A 12,291-nucleotide genomic window follows, 5' to 3' on the forward strand; every position below is an offset into this window, starting at 1 on the left:
ACTAAGATACGTATCAAAACGTAATATGATTCTGACGTTTTTGTTTGTTCAATTACTCGAATTAAAAACCGTAATTAAAAAGTTACGTGTTATAGAGTAACTTTGAAAATGTAATTCGCTGATATTGTTCAAAAGTCATTTACTCACAGTTTGCAGTGTATATCTTTGGTGTTTGTTTCACGCGCGTCTTACCGTAATGAAAATTCAAAAAATAAAGGCCTATGTTTTTGGGAAACAACGTTTCTTGCTACAGCAAGTTTTTTTTACATCCGATAGCAAAAAGAACACATTTTTTCACATTGTTATCCGTTAATTATACAGTTTTACACAGCAAATCCACATAATTTGTGACTGAAAACAGATCATGACTCAAAGATAAGTCGAAGCAATATATTCCGGTAATGTATTGAGTGCGTTTTGTTCAAAAGATGCTATAGATTAGAATTCGCACCGCGCACTTAAATATACACTGGATTGGTGTAAAATCCATCACAACCTTTTTTGCAGTCATACATTGTTGTATGTTGTTCTATTCCACAAACGGGTGCTAATTTAATTTCCAGAACAAGCCCCGCTTACTGCAATATGACATACGTCTGTGATCATAAACCTTTCACCGAGGTAATTCTCGCCTACGAAAGAATTGTTAGAGTCCGTCTCATCAAAATTCGAGGCTGTATGGTTTATATCGTCTGTCGAAAATTTCAATAATCAAATCAACAAATCACTGGATTTTCAAGGGCGATGAAAAGTGCTGTTGTATGAGTCAATCAAGTTTTGATAAACACGTGAGAAAGTTTTTAACGTTATTCTTTATGTATTTCAACTACAAATCGAAATAATCTAAGACGTTCCTACATTTCTTTATACAAAAAACGTCTATCCTACAAACGACCCAAAACCTCGTCGATTGCAAAAGCTTTACAAAAAGTGTGTTTTTGAAGACGCACAAAGCGAAATAAGTAAGCAAAAGATGCAAATTAAAATATCAACATTTACACAGTTCGACAATGAAGCGTTTGTTATTCTTACCCGTGGGTTACATTCTTCAAATGTCCGCCATAAGGAATGTCCGGTCATGCAGAAAGGTGTCCGGCTATGAATGGACGAAAGATTGTGTTGTACAAATATCTACCTAAATTATTGATACATTGATACGTATACAAAAATTGTGCGAGCCTCTCTTCTTCGCGGTTTTAGTCAGCTCTTTACTTTCTTGTGAAGCACAGAAACGATAATCGATAATACTTTGTTAATTTATTTGTTATACATAACTATGCATCAGAGTCCTCTTGAAGACGTCTTAAAGTGGACATACCCCCATACTCCATAATAATTTATAATGTGGTTAAGTAATATAAAACATACTACAGATGACATACAAAGCGTTTTGTTTTTCAACTACCGATTCGGTAAATTGATGTATTTATGTATTTATCCGAGAAAAACTGTAAAAGAAATAATGGTCGGAAAAAACGATACCCGTCAACGATTCATTCCCTTTATAAAACAACAAAATCAGCATCAAGAATCTAATAATTTAATTCATACGTTAAACAAGAAAATATGATGTATTTTTTTATTAACTATCACAGTTTCATTATAATATCTTATTCACTTAGTAAGATATACATTATAAGTTTTGTTCTGTTTTAAGTTCAGCGACCTGGCATTTGACCTATGGTAAAAACGGGGTCGTGCATAATTCTCACATGACCGTCTATAAGTATACATATTTTTTATCTAAGTAACTAAGTTCTTTTTGAGAAATCGCAGGATCTGGTTTTCGGTCGAACGCACGGGCAGAAATTACGGAACTGTAGCCAACATACAAAAATAATGAATCTTACTTTCTTATTTAGCCCTTGCTGCTACTTATGCAGACAAGTGCAGTATTCAATTGTAAAATGTAATGCACTGAGTCGTCACCCGTAGATTGGATAATGAAATAACGTTTTTAAGACAAAATAATGAAATTTAAACAAATCTTAATAGTCCCTCCCATTAAAAGGTCGTGTCTGGTATCCTAGGAAGCGATTGCGCACAACACGATTTAATAGATCGCAAAATAAAACAGCAGGAGTTAAAATAAGCACTTCGTAAGCACATCAAACAGGATCATAGAAACTGGTTAAAGGTGATATTTACGTTTAGCATTCAATTAAGATTAGGGAAGTAAATTTGATATTGCTTAAAATTGTATACAAAATACAAGTATTAACATTGATATTTCAAGTAAGTATGTCATTAAAACTAACGGCGTTTTATTTTGTTCCAATTTATGATTTTGCCTACATTTAACATTAATTACAATAATAACATTCTTATTTCGAAATAAAACTCTGGGACTTGGTTTTTAGAATTGTAAAGAGGCACAATTAGATCGTTTGTGGATTGTTCACATTAACCGTCAGCTAAATCTTATCAGTGATAAAACACAGCCTTCAATGCTTCAAGCAAATAAGCCATTTAAAAATGTGTTTTTTTATAATCATGTAATAACTGTTGCACTTTAAGCATGAAAAAAATGACACATAATGCATAATATATAATTTCGTTATGATTTAAACGTGTGTGAACAAGTGTGATGATACGATGAATCTCATGACGATAATAAGAAAGAAATACACGATTTCGAAAAAGAAAAAATAAAGATAGTTAAAAGAAACGTTAACGAGGTTACAATAAATGAAACATCCATTAGTATGGTAGGATAGAAAAGCCATATACAAATGTCTCTCTGTATATTTAAGTAAGTACTGAAACCATTATTAACGTAGACAACAAAAGGTATAATAACCCAATACCCATATTTTTAAACATAACATGTTTATCACACAAAGTATCGTTTTATTGTTTATTATTACGTGCCTAGAATCTAAGTGATCAACATGCATTTTATTTGTAACCTTTTTGTAGTTATATACTAATAATATACTATTTATGACAATTAATATTTGTTAAATTATGTAAAAATAAATACTGCATAGAAAACGCAACAATGATACCAACATATGTTATATAGGTCTTGTATTGTAGAAACGTTTATTAATTGGTCTATGTTTGTACAGCCGCTACACAAATATTAATAGTGATTTTATAATGACTTTTACCAAAAAGGAAATTTCTAAAGGAATCATTGGTTAGTTTGGATGTGACATTTGTAAATGTTTGATACCTAGTTCGGGCATATTTTATATGATTCATACGAGTGTTTTGTTTCGAACATCGGACGAAATATTTTCTTGTAATGTGGGTTTGTAATTAGCAAACACGCAAAACAAATATACAGAATGAGTTGGGAGACAATGCCCGCAACTAGTGCATTCGCCATTTTTTATGAATACGAGATTAGGTTACACTTCATAATTAAGCGCCATATCATTTATCTATCTCCTAAATATAAACTGGTTTGTAATTATTCTTCATCAGGTGAACCGATCCAATAGAGCATAACATATTGAAAATTATTGAAAAAGATTATTGTTGCTTGCACCCTATTAATGCCTCAAATAAATATTTATTGAATAGGTTGGGTGTGTGTGTTATATTATCAATATTTGAAAATACGATATTATAAACAATATTTATATGTTTAATGCCCCTTTTAATTTTCTCTGTTCAAGCTTTATCTCTTTAAAACACTAATTTGTGATCTAGGTCGGAACCCAAACACAATCACTGAATCAATAAATAAATTTTCAGACATATGAATTTAACTCCGTTTATAACACATCCGCATATAATCAAATCGAACAAAAAGCATCCTTTACGGAAGAAGACATTATATATTTATATTTACGATAATATTGTCTAGATTAAAGCATAAACAAATTCGGTCAAGAATATTTCGTTTTCAATTATTCTTGTTGCGTTCCTATCTTCGTTTTATAGGAGGGTCAATTTTCAACACGCGATCCCTCGTATTAAGCAATCATAAAATAAAACTTAATCATATCTTATGTTCATGGCATTCAAACCATGGGAAAGTAATTACAATTCTTTCAATGCTGCATTTTCTCCGCTGAATAGTTGGCACAGTAGCTACTATAAAACACTATTCAGCTGTTAAACTCGGCAAATGAACGAGTCTGACGAAATTGTGCGATCAACGAAAGATGTGTGGTCCAAAGATCTACGGTATCTTCATCATATTCCTTTCCCCGTCTTATTTTGTCTTACATCTTATATATTCGCGGACTTTGTTATCGTGTTGGTAAACGTGGAGCAGTTTTTTCGGAAAGTAATTTTTTCGGATGGCTTGTAATGAAATCAAATAAATAAAAACAACACGAATATGTATAATTTGATTATGTTATACTTCCAGCGTGAATATGTTTTGTTTGATTTCAGATTTTGATATCTATATGGTCACTCTTAATTTGACCTTATCATAGGAGATAAATTGAAGTTGTACCTCATGCTAGCCTAGGTATGTGACTTAATTTCAGAGCCTTAATTGTATTCTGTATTAAAACAAAACAAACACAACTGAAATCAATCAGGAGACATGTACATATGAAAGCACAAAGAAATTAAAGATTTTTCCTGACCAATTTTAGTTGCTGTGGATTGACATATAAACTGACATATTTACAATGGAAGACAAACAGACAAACTGAAAACATAAATTCCCAATGTGTATACTAAGTTTTATGATTATGCCCCGTGAACTTCTTAAATAATTTCAATATTTCAACGCTTAAGTAACAGTGACCTGGCCTTTGAACAATTCATAACAACAAAAGTCAAACATTTCCTCACATTGCCTTTCACATATTATCCACGATTTATCCAAATATCTTTAGTATGTTCTGAGAACTTTAGGATCTATTTTAGTATAACGTTAGTCCAGCATTTGCGGAAATACTGATTGACGGACAGTTGATATAAGGAATTTATTGGCAGACAGACATATGGCAAATCTATAGCTCAATGTGGGTACCAAGTTCTATGGTTATATCTTATTTACTTTTGATTTATTATTTTTTTAAGGGTTGTTTTTAATTTATCATTATCTTGTACTTTGCCAACTGGTAAAAGCATGTGTGCATAATTCTCTTATTGCCTTATATATGTATACGAAGTTTCATCCATTGTACGTGGGGTAAACTGATAGGGTTGTACGATAAAACCGCCAGTGGATTAATAAAATAGTGTTTAAATGTATAGCTTGTAAAATTTGGAAGTTTATACTCTAGATTCCTGGTAAGATAGAATATTAAAATAATAATTGAAAGCTTTAGGTTACATCTTAAGTACAAGAGCTTCAACACATTTTTTGTTACTGATAAAAAATGAGGTTTTTTTCCACTGGAACATGTACATGTTTCAACAATGATATTTTGCTGTACTTTCATATTTGAAACATGTAACACTTATTATAAAATACTCAACGTTTTTGCTTATCTGAAAACAGGTCCGATTTATATGCATTCTGTTATTGTTGTGCAAGGAGTGTGTTTTCTAAAGCTTGTTATTTAAGCTGGCAACTTTAATTACCTTAATATTTAGTGATAATAGTGTTTTTTTTCTAGTGTTTTTGTGTGTAGAATAGTTGACATACTTCTGATTACAAACAAAGTTACTGTTATTAATAGAATTTTTTTTAAACAGTTTTTTTTTGTTCACAGCTCACACGGGTGGGATTCTTCCCACATTTTTTGTCAAGTATGAAATAAAAACTAATAATTTAAGATAAGGACATGGACATGATTATCTTCTTAAACGAATGAAAGATTTCATCGGTTATATTGTTTTCCAATTTAATAATAGCTCTACTTAGTTATTTATTGGTTGAAAACTGTACAATTTAGTGTTATACTTACATAAAAACGATACTTATGGTTTCTCAATTTCGTATGTTTTATGCAGAGTAAGGGTTTAACAAATACAAATTGCATCATTTTATTGAGTTTTAATTCATTCAATGTGAATCTATAATGGTACTAACTGCGTTTCAAATTACTTGGCACAGTTTCATATATGATGTCTTTGGATTTATGGGCGATAAGAATTTGTATGTAATAGACAAACACAATTATAGCGTTATAAAACATGCATGTAAGGAATCAGCTAGTTCTGGAAACAGTTTAGTTTAAATGAAACGATTTATAAAGCTAAAAACTAAAAAAATGAAAACATTAATGGTATAATTAAATTGGTAAATTGCCCAGAGTAAAAATGCGATGAACGATGCTTTGGTGCTTTTAGCCGCATATTAAAGTATTGTTCATCATGACTTATAAAACATTCAATGCCAAGGTTATAAAATAAACATGCAATACTGCATATTAATGCAGTGACATTAATGTATTCCCCTGAGGTCATTGATTCTATTGTGAATACTCTTCATACCTTGAATCAAATAAGCATCGTATATTGCCACGGGTTTTAAAATTGACAAACAAATAAATCATGTATCAAAGGGTTTGTTGTGTTATGTGGTATGCAAGATTTTTCTTAGTGTACTCATTTTGCAAGCCGATATGAACTGTTTACTTTTATTGCAGTCGAACCCCTTTTAGTAACTTGTATTTTAATACGTTATTTAGGAGCATTTGTGAACCAAATATATGTATCGGTTCAAAAGCATAATATAACTATAATGATTAAATTCATTTTGAATGCATGAACGGTATTGAATGTTTGATATATTAATACTGTGAAGATTAGTTAGACACATATTAAGTTCTCTGAGAAACATTCTGTTAGGATATAGTTAAATAGTTGATGGAATAACTGACAGCGTCTCAGCACGCATATAGGAAATGACATTCGTCTTAATTACCTTTCGAAGCACAACTATACTCACACTCACACCAAAGCCTGTTTCTTTCATCACGTAATTTCTTTCTTTATTAATTAAAATGGAAAGCACATCAATAAGTAAATTCCATTATTTGTATGTCCTAGCGGCATATACCATTCTGTCTATCTTTTTTTTTTAAAGAATAATTATATCTTCGTTCTGCAATTCTCCTTAATTGTGCGTACAATTTTTGTCAAACATTTAAAAAATGATAATCTGCAATAACCAAAGCGCATATGTCAAGGTTTCGCGTTTGTGTTTTGTAAGGGGTTACTGTTCTCTGTTTAAAACTACATACGCATGCTTCTACGCCCAATCCATTCGATCGGTATTTCTGACTGTACTATTTCGACAAAAATGTATCCGTGGCGGACGATGATAGGTCTGTGACGACTCCGTGCTCAGTATACAACCATTTCAGATAGGGTCAAACAAGGGTTTGTATTTTAATTAGAAGTTACATGGAGTTCAATATTTAACATTCCAAACCTTAGTATTCAGACGCATTTATTGAAAACGATAATATTTATAGTATAGTTGCTCTTAATACGAATTACTGCTGTCAAAATATTTTTTTAATTCAATAATGAATAATAAGTATTTTAATTCAATAATGAATAATAAGGATTTGTGGTTGACAAATATTTCAGTAATCGAGACTTGGTCATTGTAATCAACAGCGATATCCACCCGATACTATTTCATGACCAGTCGCGTTCATCATTTTGCACTTGTTGATTAAACTTCAATGTTACGCTTGATTGGTCATTGTCGGCTCAGGTAATACTTAAAAATACCCCGAGTACTCTTAAGTTTACTACAATTTACCCGGGTACGGTTTAAAAGATTTAAACATCTTCTCTGAAACCGCATGTATTATATGTTTAATATTTGCTGTTTAAAATTGTAAAGTGGTCCGCTATTACGTTGTTTAAATCAAGTTCAAGTTGTCAAATCTAGCAACGCCCGAAGAGTAATATATTTTTTGTATAAAAACCTTAACAGTAAATAATAATTTTTAATATCTCAAAGCTTTTGGGATGTAAGATAGGATAGACGGCCTTCAAAAATCTGTTCTGATCATGCTCTGGGGTCAAAACATGCAAAGCACCAGGGATCACATGATTTATAAAGACTTGTATAGTAAATAATTTTAAAAATCTTCTCTTAAGCCGCAAAGGTCAGGGTTTCATATTTGCTGTGCAACAGCATATAGCGGTCCTCTACAACGTTCGTTCGGATCATAGCTCTAGGATCAAAACTGACCACACTCCATGGGTCAATCGGTTTATATGGACATTAAAAGTAAATAACTTAAATAATTTACTTCACTGAAACCGCAAGTCCAAGATCTTTGATATTTTGAATGTAGCATCAGACAGTCGTCCTTACAAAGTTTGATCAAATCATGCCCTTCGGTTCAATCTAGTACGAGGGGGCATCTGATTTGAATAGACGTATGTAACACGATAACCTTAAACTGTTCATCTTAAAATCCAGCGCTGTTATATTGTGTAGATAAGTCGTCAAATCATGCCCCTCTAGGGTCACATAATTAATATAGACTTGTATATTGAAATGACTTTAAAACATTATCGAAAACAACAAGACCAAAAGGCATAATAATTGGTATGTTACATCATAAAAATAGTGGTCTCCCACTAATGTTATAAAAATCATTCCACGAAGTAAAATCAGCAATGCTTGATGGTGTAGGGTTAAAAAGGTTTAATATTGACTGACTTACAGAACATAATGATAAAAAACTTATCCAAAACCGCAAAGCACACTGCTTGATATTTGGTATGTGACACGACATTGTGGTCCTATACACAAATATTTTTTTTAAATCATGCCTCTGGGTTTGAAACTGAAAACGCCCCATTTCACAGGTAAGCGACCTAGTGACAGATTGACCCTGCGTTTTTTTCGTCCCTCTAATTAGTATTCGATTTTGAAAGACACAATATCGCGTATATAACCAATAAGTTCATATCAAAGTAAAAGTATTATAATTACAATTAAGTTAAAGATATTATACATCACCGCTCAACGATCATGTCGGTAAATCGTAAGGTAAACGGCGTTATCGTAGGCATGAATATAATAATAATTTTACTATATTTCAGTTTGTGTGCTTGTTCCAATGACAACCTCATGTCATCTCATTTCATCCCACTGTCAGTTTTTTGTTTGCATTGTTATGGTTATTTTAATTACTTGACTGGATGTATGTCGATTCTTTAAAATATTACTAATTACACGTCCACAAACACCAACATCCGTTGGTAATTACGAAAAAGGACAACTTTGCCTTACAAAAATAGACAAAAAACTCACTCATTAATAATAATGTCATATTCAAATTATATTATGTTTCTTTAAATGAACAATACTAATACGACACCAATATTTGTGTTTGTGTATCTTATCCAGGGTCATTATCATGGCATATATGGTTTTTTCCGAATGACTATGTTGTTAGGTCTGTTCTACTTATCTTTCGATGAAAAGGCAAGATATGCACACCATTTCACTCAGTGTTTAGTATAAATGGTTCTGACTCAAAGGAACACAAATAAACATTTTTTTTCAAATATTTAAGAAAATAAATCTCCCATGTCATCATAAACATAACATAAGTGCATAAAACTATCTAGCCAGTTTGTTAACGACCGTGTATGATTACGTGTAAGTGTTGAAGGTATACAATATATTTGTATTTTTCTCCCTTATTTTCAGGCGGTTCACGTTGTGTTGCTAATAAGGCTCGGGTAGACTAAATCCTGAACACTTTAATTGAATGCACATCGTCAAAGCTCCATGAAACTGTCAAGACTGCAATCGCACTGCAAAAATCTTCTTTACCTTCCATTAGAACAGGTGGTTCTGTGGCATATTTAATTGCCAGTGTCGTTCAGATAAACATGGTCTGACATTTGCTACTGAATAACATTGTGTAATTGGTATTGACTGCAAACGTCTGACATGAATTTATATATTTATGCACTGGGAAGACCTATGTGCGATTAGTTAAGATATATTTTTAACTTTTTGTAGAGTATTTCATTGATAAATTAAATTAAAAAATATTCACGATTTTATAAAGATACAATATAGAAGGTAAAAACATGTTTTTTTATACAATTAACTGCATGAAAAAGCTATTGTCACAACATATATATGTAGGATATTATATTGAATAAGAAGTTGATTGAAGGAATTCAATTACAAATGATTGATAACAGAACAGATCAGAACAGAATATTTTATTTTTGACTTAAGCATGTTAAGCTCATCGTCGTTAACGTACATATAAATAAATAACAGCATGCGTTGAAGTACACACAATAAACACACATCATTTTAAAGAACAGTTAATCTAAATAAACACGAAATAAACATATTTCGCGAACATATTTCGTGAGAATGGCACATGGATGGGGTTAATACATAGTGATCGTACAATGTTATGCGTATATTTTTACAAATATAGTAATAATTACATAATTCTGACCTTATTTTCTTTGTAAAAAATGTATTACTATTTTACACTAAATATATATGACATTTTATTTTATTTTAAAGCATTAGAAACTAAACATGGCTAGCTTTTATAATACAGTTTTGTTTGAACTATTAAGTAGTTTAATAAACTTGAACATATTTGGCCGGAATTTATAATATTTCGGAATAAATGCATTCCTAACATCATTATAATAAGGACATTTAAGAACAAAGTGAAATTCATGCTCGATGTCATTTAGGTTACACAATATACATTTGCGTTGATATCTACCAATGTTCTGGTGTCTGTCCGTTTCTATAGATAATTTGTGAGACGACAAACGTATTTTAGCAATAATGTTCTTATGATTTTTTATTTACAACAATATCAAGATACGATGATCTTTCAAATACTGGATTTAGTTCCTTATATGGGATCATTGACGTCACACTGACATTCCAGTTAGTGATATACTGGTCTCGTAATCTGTTTTTGAAAAACAGGATAAAGTGATCTTTGTTTAAAAATTCTGGGAATAGCCATACATCGGTGAAACCGGTTTGGTTAAGAATTTCCCGTATTGTTTGCATTATTTTTACGTTCAATTTCTAATCTCTGTAAAACAACAACTTGTTTAAGAATTCAATTTCCCTGTTTCACAGTGAAGAATATTATTTCAACGTGTATTGTTTACAAACATGCGTTGTAATATAATAAAAAAGTACACTATACAATTTTTTTATGACTCAGAGTTTTAAGAACGTTTTACCTACGATAAAAAACGTCCGTTTGACAGAAATGTTTTGATCACATGCCATATCCTGTTTCCCATGTAATATAACCATTTCATATTTTTTTATATTACACATGTGTAATACAACATTTTTAAGCGTTTTCACTGGCTTAGTTTACGTTTATTGACCAATCGCATTTTGTTATTTTGCTGTAATGACGTTGCAACGTCAAATGAAGTCACGAAATGTAAACAACATTCGGGATTTATAATTATGTTTGCGTAAATATTTATTTAATTTGCTCATTTAAAAGCATGTGATAAAAAAGATCTGACACTCGTTGTCATATCATAACATATTTTTATTAAACTCGTCCAGGAAATTCGTTAGTAAGCTCGCCAAAGGCTCGCTTACTAACAAAATTCCTGAACTCGTTTAATAAAATACGGTATGATATGACAACTCGTGCCAGATCCTATATATATACGTATTGATCAAAATGAAAAATAAAATAAAAATTATAGTGCGCATATTTAATTTGGACATTAAATATTACAAAGTATAGAGAGTGATTCTTTAACAAAAAGTGAACGTTTCTTCCATTTAAAATACCATAAGAAATGATTTTACTAACGTTTGCTAAAGATTATATTCAAAGTGTTTTTTTTACACAATATCATTTACTAGACAAATCGCACGAATGTATTTTGGTCAAATGGTGATTTATCCTTCGTTAAGTCAGTTAAAAAATTCGAGGTTGCATTCTATTGAAATGAATTGTTCAAAGAAGAAACAGAAGTTAATTTGTTTTAAATCGATTGATAATTTTATTACCGTATATACACTTTTGTCACTCGTGATAATTTGTTTACCTTATGTTATTAAACTCATCCAATAATTGTGTTGTACATATTTTATAACGAAGTCTTTTTATATTATCTTGTTATTATATAGTACATGTATTTTATATAGAATACATGAATTTGTGTAAATATGTAATGGCTTGTGTTTGTATAATCGCATACAAATAAAGGACAAAGCATTTTTACACATTTAAATAGAAGACCTTGTAATGTTTAACTTCCTAACCGTTACAATTTGATAAATGCTATCGTATTTGATCTTTTAATAATGCCTTTCGATTTATGCAATCATTTAATTCATAAATAAATTCTTGGATTTTGACACCGGTGGACTAACTAACCGTATGTATGTCTTCAGCCATTAATATCTGGAAG

The sequence above is a fragment of the Dreissena polymorpha genome, chromosome 5 (assembly GCF_020536995.1).
Source record: "Dreissena polymorpha isolate Duluth1 chromosome 5, UMN_Dpol_1.0, whole genome shotgun sequence".
Taxonomy (NCBI): domain Eukaryota; kingdom Metazoa; phylum Mollusca; class Bivalvia; order Myida; family Dreissenidae; genus Dreissena; species Dreissena polymorpha.